This window comes from Castor canadensis, chromosome 10, assembly GCF_047511655.1.
Source record: "Castor canadensis chromosome 10, mCasCan1.hap1v2, whole genome shotgun sequence".
In the NCBI taxonomy this organism is placed as follows: domain Eukaryota; kingdom Metazoa; phylum Chordata; class Mammalia; order Rodentia; family Castoridae; genus Castor; species Castor canadensis.
Window position 1 is genome coordinate 18,569,318 of NC_133395.1, and position 17,126 is coordinate 18,586,443.

Below are 17,126 nucleotides of genomic sequence, written 5' to 3' on the forward strand. Positions count from 1 at the left end.
ATGTCTGCAGTTTGAATTGCCTTCATTTGTAATTTCTGCATCAAGTCCTGGGAATGAAACAGCTATATCTCATTTTTGTTTAAACTACATAAGATAATTTTATCTGACAAAACATGTAAGAGGCAATGAACATAGACTTCATTTGGACTTGTGTCTCTGGACAGCAATCTATAGTGGTCAAGGTTATATTTTACCAATAGACTTGGAAACTGAGACAGAAGAAATAAAAAGCAAGATCCTTCTCATTTTAATTTAATTGTTGGGATAACAACAATTAAATGATTGGTAAATTGTCTTTCTTTTTAATCTCCCCACCCCTTTGTTTTCAGCGGCACTGGGGTTTGAACTCAAGGCCTCACATCTGCTAGGCAGTTGTTCTTCCACTTGAACCATGTTACCCAGACCAGTTTTACTTTAGTTATTTCTCAGGTAGGGTCTCACATTTTTGCTTCCACTCAGTCTCAGACCTTAACCCTCTGATCTGCACCCTGCTGTGCGGCTGGGAATACAGGTGTGAACCACCAAGTCCGGCTTATTGACTGGCATAGGATCTTCCTAATTTTTGACCCAGGCTGGCCTCAAACTTTGATTCTCCCAGTCTGTACTTCCCAGGTACTTGGAATTATAGGTGAGAGCCACTGCACATGGCTCTATCTGCTCTTGAACATGACAATAATGCCGAAATAGTGAAATACATACAGAGAAAATTGTGAAATACTGGAGAAATGTTGGAATTAGTTAATGACAAATTGCTCCTTAATGTCAATCCCATTGGGACATTGCATTCAGGCAAGTTATTTAAATGTTCTGAGTCTTTGTTTCATCATTTGTAAAGAATGAGTACTAAAACGTGCTAACCACATCACAAGTTTGTAAATGAGCTAGTGTGTTGAAGTGCCTCATAAATATTTTTCTTATAAACCATATTTTGGGTTTCTCTATTCTTTTCATTTTCAGTGCAATAAAGATTATGCATTTTAAAAAGGGCATGTGAATATACAGAGGCAGAATTTCACAGTTCCAAGAAACAGAACAGGAAGATTTGATAGACTTGAAAGGAAAGACATTTTGTATCTACAACATGAAGTTCTGTAAGTGTTAGTATGAATCTGTGCTTGCTAACTTCATTTTAGTTAACACATTTATAAATATTTTCTTCAGTGAAAGCATGGATCTTGCCAATGAAGTGGAAAGCAAGCTTTTAGGTATTGCTTTCGCCTTCACTCACAGTTTGTCTAGCAAGTTTTATTTCACCACACTCAGCAGCATCTCAGCATTTTGATCTGACTCATTTGCATTGCACCGCCACCTGGTGGTTAGATCAAGAAAATGTCCTGAGCGTTAGGGTGTCTTAATGTGTGTTGAGATCTTTGCTGTGATACAGTAATATCACTTAGAAAAGAAGGTACTATCAGTGTGTGACATTCTTTTCTATACACATTTATAACAAAGAACAGTATTTGTGGCTTGTTATTTTGAACATGATTATGTAACATAACTCATAGGTTAGTTTAGGGAACAATGATTCTGTATTGTCCACAGCAGTACTTTAAGGTAATTTGTACCAAAATAAATGGCCTCTTGTTGTATTGTGTGAAAACTAATTGCCTGTATAAATAGCCTAAATATAGAGGCTGGGCATGTGGCTCAAGTTGCATAGCATACCACACACATAAGCAAGTAAATAAATAAATAATTAAAAATAACCCAAACATACGGCTGCCTATGTTTATGCCATCAGGTTATAAAAAATTAAATGGATAGCAAATGAATGCGTTGGTTAAAAAGTTAGTGGAAGGGGTTGGACACAGAAAAGTAAAGCATACTCACAGTGGGGATAATTCCAGAAACTCCTTTGAATACTGATTTAGGAATTAACTAAATTAGGTGCGGTGTGTGTGGGGGGGTCCTTGTGTGAAGGGGGAGGATGAACAAAGGATATGAAAGTGAGGGAATAAGGTTGATGGACTTCATATCCAATACAAAATAGAAAAATGAAACCTCTTGCAGTTGCATTAAGTGGGGCAGGGAGGGGTGGGAGGGGGCTGGTGGGGGCGACCTAATCAGTGTACAATGTAAGCCAATTCAGAATTGTCACAATGAATACCCCCTGTACAACAAATATATCCTAATAAAAAATAAAAATAAAGAAGTTATGCCACCAATAAAGCTTATTGCTTCCTCCACTGTCTCTAAAAATATTTGTTTACTCATTAACAATGAAGTATATATAATTAATTACACAACATAAATTTGAAAAATGTAAAATGAACACAAATCTAAAGTGGTGTTAAACACTAGGTCATTTAAAATTATTAAAATCAGAGAAGTACTTCACAAATAAGCAACAGTTACCTATCTTCTCTGGTTGAAAGAATTAGTGCAATTACTATTAGTTTTGCATAAATTTTAAATATCATATATATGTCATATATCTTCAGATAAAATTCAAATTGCTATTCAGACATAAAATTATTTTAAGACTCACAACATTCAAAAGTTAAAGTTTTTATTCTGGGTTCAAGAAACATCCAGACTCTTGAAATTTTTGAAGTAGCTTGTTTTACTTTAAAAGAAGTTTGTGACAATTACAGAGATTTTGAAATTTAATGAAGGCAGATACTAGTTAGTGATTTGTCAATCTTTTCCATTCATTTTCTAAAATATGCTATTAAGAATGTTCAAAGTTTTAGGATATATGAAATACTTCCTGGTTTGTTTTTCTTTCTGACTAAACAGCAAAGAATTAAGGAAGTCTTCATAATCTTGCTATTAAGTGATAAAATGGTAGTTATTAGGTTATTACGAACACCTCCCTGGGATTAATTATTTCCCTGTTGGTTGCACAATTGAAACCTATCCAATGTCATCAACAGCTATATTAAAATATGATTTAAAAAACGTAACATATCATATAGACCTAGCATAATGTGTTTAATCATCCATGTACTGTTGGATGTTGATGTTATCTTTCCTTTATTTTATTATCCTGTGAGGCACATAAAAGTTATTTCAAAATATTTTACACTGTATTAATTTATCTTACTCTGTCAAGCCAGAGTCTTAAAAAATTAGATTATGCCAATTTTACTGTATTAACTAAACTAATAATTCATTACAACCCCAAGCATAACACTCTTCTGTTACAACAATGAAATCCCAGAACTAACTTATTTTATTACATTCAGAATTCTCTCCAGACTTCTAGTTTTATTTTGAAAACTATGTGATCTTCACCATTGGAATGAAACAATTTAGGACACTTATATGCCACTGCTCATTAAATGAAGTGCTGGGTTTTTTAATTCATTTATTCACATGCACATACATTGTTTGGGCCATTTGTCTCCCCCCTGCCCCCTGTTTTTTTTTTTTTTTTGTAATTGCACGAATTCCTTAAGGAAACGTGCATTTCTACATTGAAGATTTCACACTATAACTCCCTAAAAGCCTCACTGGCCTATGTATCAACAAACTATTAAACCATGTCCTGATGCCCTCTTCTTATCTGAGATTAGACTGATGATAGAAAAAGTAATTTTATGTCACATATTCACAGGAATTTTATGTAAATTTATTTAAAAATTGACATCATATATTCAGCATATGTCTCAGTATGTCTTTGAGTCACTCTTAGTCTGTGTTTAAAATTTCTCTTGATAAAAAAGACAAAGCAGAATAAATTTCATGTGTGAGAAATGAACTTGATTGCTGTAACATATTCTAAGATAAGTCACAAAAGGAGTTTAAATTTCCAGTTGATTTATAGCAAATAACAGTAAGAAGAGGAACTCATCTGAGCTGACATTCTGTTTGATCATATATATATTTGATTATATATTAATATTTGATTATATATAGGTTATATATATTGTTTACATACATATTTGTATGTATATGTATATATTAGATAATATATTTTTTTCTCTAACAGAGCCATATCCAAAAAAATGATTATAGTTTCATCAAGTCAAGTGCCAGACAGTGGGTAGGTTGCTTTCAGTTTTGACACTTGGCAAGGCAAAGAAAATGTGGAAGGACTCCCACTTGGTTGTTAGCCAAACTCAGTGTCAGTAGAAACTTTATTCATCACTAGTTGTCAGTCATAGGGAAACTTCAGCAGACAGGATAATTGTTATGATTAAACAGCAGTGGATTTAAAATATTTTGGTAGTGGCTAAAATAACTGTTGAACACTAATAGCAAGGTAGCAGATGAATGGCATTAAAGTATCAGTCAATTATTGAAAGTATGAAATATCTGGTGATGGACAAGTGTAATATCAAAGCATGCTAACAGATACAAAAAATGAGAGTTTAATAGTGTTCTTCAGAGTTATAGTAAAGAGAATGACCATTTTATCTAAAAAATTTAAATCTTTAACCATGTCCTTCGAGATACAATTTTATGGTTTACAAAAAGCTTTGATTATATAATTTCCTCTACTACCATTATTTTTACTTCACTTACCTGTATTTTCTAATTATTCCTTTAACACAAAATACTGAGAGCCTTCTCTGTGTTAGTCAGGAATCAGAGAACTAAATTTAGAATACAGAGATATAAAAAATGCTGGCACTATTCCGAAGTAGTTTACTGGATTCTGGAGTTTTGGGAACTGTCCTATTTTATCTAAGTTTACATGGGGTAGGGGCTGCTTCAGGCTCCACCACTGGGATGTCATGTCCTATGCAAAAGTCTGAAGCTAGCACTGGAGAATTTAGGTTTGGGGACTGATTAGAAATCAAAGATGTTTCAAGGAACTATTTTTAGAATACATAGTCTCATGATCAGGAGTAGATAAAAAATAACATGTGATAGTTCCTCTTGAGTTATTTGATCTAAACTTCCCATCATGCCTCTCTGTCTTTGAGTCAGGCATAGCAAACTAGATAGTGAAAAGCTGTCATGAGGCCATGAGATTTCAAACAGACAGGTAAAGAGCACAATCCAGGAAATTGTAAAAGAACCAATCAAGGTCCATGTGATCTGTATTAGTTCAAAGAAGCAACCAGACAGCGGGGTTCTAATGGATGGGATGTATCAGAATTAGCAACAGAGGCCAAGATGGAAGGCTTGATATCAGCAGAGCTACAATCAATAACTAATGAAATGGTGTTCTTTTCATTCTTTCCTATTGCATTCAAGGTCTCACGGATGGTTACATATTTGAAGTCATGAAAAAGCATTATTCATGTTTAAGTTAGAGATATATGAGCCTTGGGACAAAGGAGGATGGAGAAGGTTTTAAAACTTTTACAATTGGGCTTACTCAAATCATCCACAAGTCATTTGTTCTCTAGAAAGACCAATCTTAAGTACACTAGAAATGATCAATCATTTGGTTCATTGGTGCTGTATATGGTTAATTCAGATTTTCTAAGCTTCAGTCTGCCCTATTCCAACCTCACAAGATACTTCTGCAGAAATGTTTGTTGCAAAACATGTTCAAGAAACAATGAACTATACCATTACCGCCAAGAGAATCTCTGTACATTGGTCAACTAATTCCTTCAAGAAATCTTCCAGTTTAAAAAAACAAACAAAAATTTTTTTAGACGGGGTGTCACTATGTAGCTCAGGTTGGTCTTGAACTCACAATTACCCTGCTTCACCCTCTATAGTGCTTACAAGCCTGTGTCACCATGCCCAACTACAGGCTTAATTTTTTTTTAAAAATATAATATCTCCAAAATTACTCAAAACTTATTTTCCTGCTGTCCCTCTGAATATGTCCAAAACAAATGTAAACTGTTACTGTTTGTTATTCACCTTACATTTGATTGACCTGTATTTACATTTATGTCTATGTCACTTAGCTGATATTTGTCCAGTGCTTTCATAATTATTCACCAAAATGCATAGCAGATTGCTATTCCTCAAAACTATTGTTGCAATGATAATTAAGTGTCAAATTTACACTAGAAAACAAACATAGGGAAGTGCAATGACAAGGTACTAGATTACTTAGGAAACACAGGAAAAAATGAGTAGCAGAAACAATATTCTTCACACTTCCAAAGGATAATATTGTTACTAAATAATATTTGATTGAGAGTGTTTACAACTGTCAACCCACGCAAGTCACGCTGCCATGGCAATGCGTCTTCCCTCATCCAGGTGAGAATGAGGTCATGTGACTGTTTCTGTTATTGACAATGCTAAACTACTCATCCATTACACAATCTCTTCTTTTCATGTGGAATGAAACTTTACTGATAATTTGTGATAATTCAAAGATTTATCAATCATAATTTTGTCCTGCTAATTTTAAATGTGTCTATATCATACCGAAAAGAAGGAAAATCTGTTGATTCTCAAGACTTAGTAGCCTATTCCAAGATGGTGGGTAGAGGGAGGAAGCAGAAAGCAAGCTTCCTATAGTGAAATCTTGGAGAGACACTGGAGACACACTTTGCAGGCAAAACCACCGAGAAGAGGAAAAATGTTGACCCCTCCACACCTCCGGCCAGCACAGAGAATCTCCACTTCATGTTAAACAGAGAAACCAAGAAGACCCCCGGGCCACCAGTCACCTGTGCCCAGACGGCTTGGGAAGACATGGACAAGGTAAGCTTCGTGGTACCGCAGTACTCCCACAGACAAACCTGGGCCAGAGCAGCATAGCCCCCTTGACAGACTGACCTCCACCCAGGGAAAAAAGAGAAACTGACTAATAAGCAATAAGAACAATAAAGACACATGGGAAAGAGGGTGGGGCGCACTGAAAACTGAAGATTGGGGGAAGGGAATCCTTCCTGGAACTGTAAATAAACAAGCCGGGCGGGCCAGAGAGGCTCCGGCGGGAGCAGGGGAGCATGCCTACCAACCAGGAGCGGGAAAACTTGTGAGAGTGGAAGAGGGAAGAAAACTCCACAGGCGAGGGGGGAAGACCCACTTCCCACATGAACTGTAAATAAACACCCAGGCCTGAGAAAGCGGTGCAGTGTCACCTTCCCCAGTGTGCTTGGAAAGGGGAAAGCTTGTAGCAGAGGCACACAGGAAAACTCTGAGTAAACAAAGCCTGCAGGGCAAGGTGAGTGCTAAGCTCACCCCAGAGATCTGCATAAATAACACCTCCAGCAACAGCACGCTGACAGCAGTGGGCAGGCAAGCCACAGCTGCAGAAACCATTCACAGAACTGTTTCCAGACTCTTTTTTTTTTTCTTTTTCTCCCTACCTTTGATGAGAAAACAACCGAATTACACCTTCATGCTGAAAAACTTACTGAAACTGTATTGCATTTGAACTTGGGACACTTGGTGGGGTTTTGTGTGTGTGTGTGTGTGTGTGTAGTTTTGTTCTACTTTATGGGTCCCCTTTCATGAGACAACTACAAAACAACATCTGATGCACCATCTCCAGGATTGGAGACAAACAGACACCCAAATAATTAAGACTGAAACTTCATTGCATTTGAACTTGGAGGTTTTTTTGGGTTTTTTTGTTTTTTTTAAATTTTCCATTTTTCATTTTCTTTTATTTTATCTTTATATATGTAACTATTTCTTTCATTTACTTATTTTTTATTTTTATTCTTATATATTTTTTTATTTTCAATCCTCTCTCTGTCTCTCTAATGCCTGTTCAGCTTACTGTTGATTAGTACACTAATGCTCCCTGTTTATACCTTTGAAACTTTCTTGTCTGATTCCTTGTTCTGTTTTCTCTTTCTTGTCTGTTTATTTGTTTTTCCCTTTTCTTTAACTTCTTGCTTTCCAACTCCTGTCACACTTCCATTCTAAATATCACCACTGTTATTGTTATAAGCTAGAAAATACTTAATTGCACACAGCACAGGGACAATAACAACACCAAAGACAATGATGGGAAGACAGAAAAAACAGGGAAACCAGTTTCCCCACAGCAAAAAATTAGTACAGGAATCAGAGGGGAATGAAGAAAACAGATACTCAGATCCAGACTCCAACAAAATGAAGATAAACTAAGCCAAAGGACCCAATGAAGGCCACAAAAATAATTTAAAAGAAGATATACTACAGGTATTCAATGAGAATTTTATAGAGATGATACTGGATATGGTCAACCAAAATGTACAGGAGACACTCAAGAAATTCCAAGACAACAAAAATAGAGAATTTGAAAAAGGAAAAGAAGAAATAAAGGAAACCATAGAAGCACTGTATAAACACCAAAGTGAAACAGACAACAAGATGAATAAACAGATAAATGAACTCAGGACAAAAATAGACAACATTAAAGAGAAAACCACCCAGGATATGGAAAACCTCAGAAAAAAGAACAAAACAGAACTGCAAAACAAAACGGAATGCCAATCCAGCAGAATAGAACAAACAGAAGACAGAATCTCAGAACTCGAAGATGAAATGGTAATTAAAGGAAAAACCGAAGAACTATTAATTAAACAACTCAAGACCTGTGAAAAGAAAATGCAAGAACTCACTGACTCCAAAAAAGACCAAACTTGAGAATCATGGGCATCGAAGAAGGAGAAGAAGTGCAAGCGAGGGGAATGCATAATATATGCAACAAAATAATGGAAAATTTCCCAAATCTAGAGAAAGATATTCCCATGCAGACGCAAGAGGCCTCCAGGACATCAAACAGACCAGACCAAAATAGAACTACCCCACGACATATCATCATTAAAACACAAGTACAGAAACTAACGAAAGAATATTGAAGGCTGTAAGAGAGAAAAAAGAAGTAACATACAAAGGTAAACCCATCAAAATCACAGCAGACTTCTCAACAGAAACATTAAAAGCAAGAAGAGTGTGGGGTGAGATCTTCCAGGCACTGAATGAAAATAACTTCAACCCCAGGATACTCTACCCAGCAAAACTATCATTCAAAATAGATGGAGCAATAAAAGTCTTCCACGATAAGCAGAAATTAAAACAATATATGACCACAAAGCCACCACTACAAAAGATTCTTCAAGGGATTCTGCACACAGAAAGTGAAACCCAACTTAACCATGAAAAGACAGGCAGCACCAAACTAAAGGAAAAGAAAAAGCAAGACGTAGAGAGTAACCTCAACTTAGGTACACACAATCAAACCTTCAAATAACTAAGACAACTAAATGACAGCAATCACCACATACCTATCAGTACTAACGCTTAATGTTAATGGACTTAATTCACCCATCAAAAGGCACCGCTTGATGGAATGGATTAAAAAGGAAGATCCAACAATTTGTTGCTTACAGGAGACCCATCTCACTGACAGAAATAAGCATAGGCTTAGGATGAAAGGCTGGAAGAAGATTTACCAAACCAATGGCCCCCGAAAACAGGCAGGAGTAGCAATACTTATCTCTGACAAAGTAGACTTCAAACCTACATTGATCAAACAGGATAAAAAAGGACATTCCATACTAATAAAAGGGGAAATAGACTAAAAGGAAATAATAATCACCAACCTGTATGCACCCAATGTCAACGCACTCAATTTCATCAAACATACCCTGAAAGATCTAAAAGCATATATTAACGCCAACACAGTGGTTGTGGGAGACTTTAACACCCCATTGTCATCAATAGATAGGTCATCCAAACAAAAAATCAATAAAGAAATCCAAGATCTAAAATACACAATAAATCAAATGGACCTACTTGATGTCTACAGAACATTTCATCCAACTTCTACACAATATACATTCTTCTCAGCTGCCCATGGAACCTTCTCCAAAATAGATCATATCCTAGGGCACAAAGCAAGCCTGAGCAAATATAAGAAAATAGAAATTATACCGTGCATACTATCTGATCACAATGCAGTAAAAGTAGAACTCAACAACAAAAGTAAAGACAAAAAACATGCAAACAGCTAGAAACTAAATGACTCATTACTTAATGAACAATGGATCATCGATGAATTAAAGAGGAAATTAAAAAGTTCCTGGAAGTCAATGAAAATGAAAACACAACCTACCAGAACCTATGGGACACAGCTAAGGCAGCCCTGAGAGGAAAATTTATAGCCATGAGTGCATACATTGAAAAGACTGAAAAATCCCAAGTCAATGACCTAATGATACAACTCAAACTCCTAGAAAAACAAGAACAAGCAAATCCCAAAACAAATAGAAGGAGAGAAATAATAAAAATAAGAGTTGAAATCAATGAAATAAAAACCAAAAAGACCATTCAAAGAATTAATGAAACAAAAAGTTGGTTCTTTAAAAAAATAAACAAGATCGATAGACCCCTGGCAAACCTGACTAAAATGAGGAGAGAAAAAACCCAAATTAGTAGATCAGGAATGCAAAAGGGGAGATAACAACAAACACCATGGAAGTCCAATAAATCATCAGAGTCTACTTTGAGAACCTATATTCAAATAAATTGGAAAATCTTAAAGAAATGGACAGATTTCTAGACACATATGATCATCCAAAACTGAACCAAGAGGAAATTAATCACCTGAATAGATCTATAACACAAAATGAAATTGAAGCAGCAATCAAGAGTCTCCCCAAAAAGAAAAGTCCAGGACAGGATGGATTCTCTGCTAAATTCTATCAGACCTTTAAAGAAGAACTGATACCAACCCTCCTTAAACTGTTCCATAAAATAGAAAGGGAATGAAAACTGCCAAACACATTTTATGAAGCCAGTATTACACTTATCCCAAAACCAGGCAAAGACACCTCCAAAAAGGAGAACTATAGGTCAATCTCCTTAATGAACATTGATGCAAAAATCCTCAACAAAATAATGGCAAACCTAATTCAACAACACATCAAAAAGATCATTCACCACGACCAAGTAGGCTTCATCCCAGGGATGCAGGGGTGGTTCAACATACGAAAATCAATAAACATAATAAACCACATTAACAGAAGCAAAGACAAAAACCACTTGATCATCTCAATAGATGCAGAAAAAGCCTTTGATAAGATCCAACATTGGTTCATGATAAAAGCTCTAAGAAAACTAGGAATAGAAGGAAAGTACCTCAACATTATAAAAGCTATATATGACAAACCTACAGCCAGCATTATACTTAACAGAGAAAAACTGAAACCATTCCCTCTAAAATCAGGAACCAGACAAGGATGTCCACTATCTCCACTCCTATTCAACATAGTACTGGAATTCCTAGCCAGAGGAATTAGGCAAGAAGAAGGAATAAAAGAAATGCAAGTAGGTAAAGAAAGTGTCAAAATATCACTATTTGCAGACGACATGATCCTATACCTTAAAGACCCAAAAACCTCTACTCAGAAGCTTCTAGACATCATCAATAGCTACAGCAAGGTAGCAGGATATAAAATCAACATAGAAAAATCATTAGCATTTCTATACACTAACAATGAGCAAACTGAAAAAGAATGTATGAAAACAATTCCATTTACAATAGCCTCAAAAAAAATCAAATACCTAGGTGTAAACCTAACAAAAGATGTGAAAGACCTCCACAAGGAAAACTATAAACTTCTGAAGAAAGAGATTGAGGAAGACTATAGAAAGTGGAGAGATCTCCTGTGCTCATGGATTGGTAGAATCAACATAGTAAAAATGCCTATACTCCCCAAAGTAATCTACATGTTTAATGCAATTCCCATCAAAATTCCAATGACATTCATTAAAGAGACTGAAAAATCTACCGTTAAATTTATATGGAAACACAAGAGGCCACGAATAGCCAAGGCAATACTCAGTCAAAAGAACAATGCTGGAGGTATCACAATACCTGACTTCAAACTATATTACAAAGCAATAACAATAAAAACAGCATGGTACTGGCACAAAAACAGACGTGAAGACCAGTGGAACAGAATAGAGGACCCAGATATGAAGCCACACAACTATAACCAACTTGTCTTTGACAAAGGAGCTAAAAATATACGATGGAGAAATAGTAGCCTCTTCAACAAAAACTGCTGGGAAAACTGGTTAGCAGTCTGCAAAAAACTGAAACTAGATCCATGTATATCACCCTATACCAATATTAACTCAAAATGGATCAAGGATGTTAATATCAGACCACAAACTCTAAAATTCATATAGGAAAGGGTAGGAAATACTCTGGAGTTAGTAGGTATAGGTAAGAACTTCTCAATGAAACCCCAGCAGCACAGCAACTAAGAGATAGCATAGATAAATGGGACTTCATAAAAAGCTTTTGTTCATCAAAAGAAATGATCTCTAAACTGAAGAGAACAGCCACAGAGTGGGAGAAAATATTTGCCAGCTACACATCAGACAAAGGACTGAAAACCAGAATATATAGGGAACTTACTTAAAAAACTTTATTCTCCCAAAACTAATGAACCAATAAGGAAATGGGTAAGTGAACTAAACAGAACTTTCTTAAAAGAAGAAATTCAAATGGCCAAAAAACACATGAAAAATGCTCACCACCTCTAGCAATAAAGGAAATGCAAATTAAAACCACACTAAGATTCCACCTCACCCCTGTTAGAATAGCCATCATTAGCAACACCACCAACAACAGGTGTTGGTGAGGATGTGGGGAAAAAGGAACCCTCTTACACTATTCATGGGAATGTAAACTAGTACAACCACTCTGGAAAAACATTTGGCGGCTACTTAGAAAGCTAAACATTGATCTACCATTTGATCCAGCAATACCACTCTTGGGGATATACCCAAAAGACTGTGACACAGGTTACTCCAGAGGCACCTGCACACCCATGTTCATTGCAGGCCTATTCACAATAGCCAAGTTATGGAAACAGCCAAGATGCCCCAGCACTGACAAATGGATTAAGAAAATGTGGTATCTATACACAATGGAATTCTATGCAGCCATGAAGAAGAACGAAATGTTATCATTCGCTGGTAAATGGATGGAATTGGAGAACATCATTCTGGGTGAGGTTATCCTGGCCCAAAAGACCAAAAATCGTATGTTCTCCCTCACATGTGGACATTAAATCAAGGGCAAACACAACAAGGGGATTGGACTTTGAGCACATGATAAAAGCGAGAGCACACGGGAGGGGTGAGGATAGGCAAGACACCTAAAAAATTAGGTAGCATTTGTTGCTCTTAATGCAGAGAAGCTAAAGCAGATACCTTAAAAGCAACTGAGGCCACTAGGAAAAGGGGACCAGGACTAGAGAAAAGGTTAGATAAAAAAGAATTAACCTAGAAGGTAACACACACGCACAGGAAATTAATGTGAGTCAACTCCCTGTTTAGCTATGCTTATCTCAGCTAGCAAAAACCCTTGTTCCTTCCTATTATTGCTTATACTCTCTCTACAACAAAATTAGAAATAAGGGCAAAATAGTTTCTGCTGGGTATTGAGGGGGAGGGGGGCAGAGGGAGGGGGTGGAGTGGGTGGTAGGAAGGGGTTGGGGGCAGGGGGGAAAAATGACCCAAGCCTTGTATGCACATATGAATACTCAAACAACAACAAAAAAAAGTCCTGACTTCAAATCCCAGCCCCACAAAAAAAAAAAAGACTTAGTAGCCAAATTCAGAGAATTAATTAGGTTTCGAGTAGGACACAGAGGTCTGCGTTTTTAGTAAACTGTAAGCGAATCTGATATTAGTTGGTCTGAGAAGTAGTTTTGAAGAAGCACTTCTCCCTGAACACCTAACAAGAGAACCATTGGAAACCCATTATAAAATCTCTCATTAAAATTATTCAAATAAAATAAAATTCTGATGATTTTCAGAGCGATTTTGATTTTTTTAAAGTCAGTTCACTTGTTTGACTTTTGTCTCCCATGTCTAGCTATATATACATACATATGGCTCCTTTTAGAAAATATGTTTTCATTTCCACTAACTATACACTTGCAGCTCTTCTTTTGTTAAAAATCTACTGAATTTTCTCGTTCCCAAACACAAATCAGGAGTTCAAAAGCTACGCTTTCTTACTTAATCTTGGAGAAGTTACACAGCTTGTCTTAAGTTGATCTCTGTTCTATAAAATTAGGATAAGGAAAATCATCACAATAGGATTTTAAGGTTGAAATAAAAGTGCAGCATTCCCCCTTGTCATGCACTCTTCTGAATCATGGCATTTAAAAATGACATTTTCATTGCATTAAATAAAAAATAATATAAAAGGAAAGAAATAAATCAAAAAGTTACGAATAAATTAAAATTAACAACAATAACAAACCCTATTTCTGCTACTGTATGCAAGAATAAATAGTCTAATGAGAAACTGTATTCCTGTTTTGAAGATTCACACAAAACAGAACATGCAGACTAAATTTCAGTAAAAAAATTTCCCTGCTCATAAGTAAAAATGAGAATGATAGTCAACTATTGAAGAACAATGTTTTGAAGAATTTTTGTCTTCAGTTTGCAAAGACACAACTATACCACTTGATACAAGAGTAATATTCTTAGAAATCTCTGCCACCTAGTGCACAAGTCACACAACAGAATCCAAATGACAGCATAACTGCTTTACGTTTTGCATCTGGTCTTCAGAGAATTATATTTGAGTATGTCTAGGTTATAATTTGAAGTGAGAATAATAAACACACTGCATTTTCTAAAAAACATTTGGCTTGATAATCAATATAACATCTCATTTTCATTTTAGCTGCACTTTAAATTAAAATCCCATTTGCAAATGTTTTAATATGGCAATAAAAGACTCCTGGGTATGTTTCAGCCTTTCATTAATATATGCTTCATATGTGATGCAAGATATATGCTTACTGAATAAGTCTTGTTGACCATTCAAGTGCTAATTAATGATGCTATAAAGCAAAGCCTGGGGTATCTTAATGGAAGCAAAATACAACTCTTTAATTCAGAAAATAAAATATTGTATTTTCCCTTCCTTTTGCTCTTCAAGTATGTACATAAAAGTAACTATTGAGGGATTAAAAGAAATAACAAAGCTTCTTTAGCCATATTTTTAAATGCAAATCTCTCCTGACCTATCAATTTTAGTTTGCGATTTAATTATTTTCAGTTCAGTTTTACATCAAGGTGGAGGATAGAACATGTTGGGTTGGAAGTGGAGAAGTTTGCAAAGTTGCATTACTATAATGTCTTTTAAAGTAAAAATTCAATACACTATTACTTCTCTTTTGGTCCAGTCATTTTGGTTTTTGATTTGTTTTTTATTATTTATTTCTGCAAGCCGCTCACTCTACTACCCACTTTGCTGAATACGAAAGAAAACAATGGGTGAAGCCTGTTCTGCCATGTGGTCAGAAACAATATTCCCTCCATGCTCAAAGGCAGTTCACAATGGAACAGAACTAAGCAGCATGCTTTCACTCTGCTCATTCTACTACTTGACATCTGTGAGTGGATCCAGATGGCCTCATGTCAACCTGGCCTGCCAGCTCTGGTTTTGAAGTTTCATTTCCTTCCCTTCAGCTGCTACATACATCTTCAGTAAAATCTCACTGTAATGGGCAGGTCTTTCTTGCACTTTTGCCCTGCCGAACCTCCGTCTCTTAGATACTTCAGATGACATAATGCCTTGTTAACCTAATGTGCTATGCAATTATAGAACTCTTCTTACAAGATAATTTTAGTGTACTGAAATCCATTAAAACTGGCAAGAACTACCAAGAAAAGAACATATAAGAAAAAGGATAACTCATCTCTCACTCTCTTCTTTTTCCTCAAATTCAACAAGCTTCCTTTGATGGCAAACAAGTACTTCTGGAAAGCATGCATCAGTTAAATAAAACATTAGCTTTAAGCAAAAGATGTCAAGAAATTCTTCTAAATTACTTGTCATGATAGCAGGTTGCAAAGGGAGTGTTGACACTTTGGAGTTGTAAAAGGAGAACAAAGGCCATATTTGATGACAAATAAGATTTAAGGTAATACTCCTGAATCTTTGTGGTGAAAACAAGCAAAAAACATGCTGTTGAGAGATTAACAGACCCTTTAAAAGAGTGACTAAAAATGCTCATATTTATAGTAAGAAATAACATTTATATCAAAAACTAGTACATCCATTCTGTATAAATGATTCATGTACATGAGATGTATTTGGCTTTATTCTGTTCTCTTTTCGCATTGAAAGAATTAAAATGATTTTAAATTGATTTCAGAACACTCTGATTGGCCACAATTCCATAATTTGAGAAACATGTTAAAACTGTTTGCATTTTAAAAAAATTTTATGACCATGATGAATCATTTAAGCTACTGTGTCAATACAGTATTAAAATGATTTATCAACAATAATTCTCACAAATGATGGTTTAAAAATTAATGACAAATTTGATCTTGAAAAAATTAAACCACCACTGCCAAATATTTAATTATTTTAATTATTTTAAACTATCTTCTTTGTTAAAAAAAAAAGAAGCAAAAACACTACATGCATTCATTTTCTACTACGTTCCTTACTCTAAGTTTTACATTAATTAGTTCCCTCAAAAATCCATCTTAAAAAAGTGTTACTACCCCTATTTTATGTATGAGGAAACTGAGACTCAATGGTTTTCAGGTGATCTGTCCATAAAACAGAATTGGTAGAATACGTCCATGTCTTCTGATTATATAAGTTCAGGACTCACATATAATTATACAGTTTTGTGTTTATGCTTAAATTTTTAGTGATTGTGTCCAAAATTTATATCAAGCCCTTAAAGACAATGCAGGATAAAATCCAAGGAGAGTCTTCTTGTTTACCACAGTGATTATAAAAAAGTGGGCCATCAACCAGGTACCAGCAGCTCATGCCTGTAATCCTAGCACTTGGGAGGCTGAGATAGGGAGGACTGAGAGTTGAGGTCAGCACAGACAAATAGTTCATGAGACTCCATCTCTAAAAATAACCAGCGTAAAATGGACTGCAGATATGGTTCAACAGGTAGAGTGCCTACCTTGCAAATGCAAAGCCCTGAGTTCAAACTTCAGTCCCGCCAGAAAAAAAACAAGAAAGAAAGAAAAAAAGTGAGTCATCACCTCTCTATGGCATGGTAGCATGAAGGATTTAGAAGGTGGTCACTGGGATGGGAAGTACTGCTTGAACTCAAATCCTGGTGCAACAACATAGTAGGAACATGAGTTTAAACATATCATCTCTGCAAGGTGGAAATAGAGATAGTAATAATACTCCCCACCCCAAAATGTTACCACAGTGCCCATCCTTATAAAGCATTTAGCAAATGTTAGCTTTTAGAAATGTTCCTGGTTTTGAGATATATCTAGGTGGCATTCAA

The 17,126-nt window shown here is 35.7% G+C and overlaps 1 protein-coding gene across 3 annotated transcripts in view; it reads right to left on the minus strand.

Annotated features, from left to right (window-relative positions):
* The window catches only part of Gpc5 (glypican 5), a 1,368,088-nt gene that overhangs the window by 980,816 nt on the left and 370,146 nt on the right, over positions 1 to 17,126 (minus strand). The window lies entirely within an intron of this gene.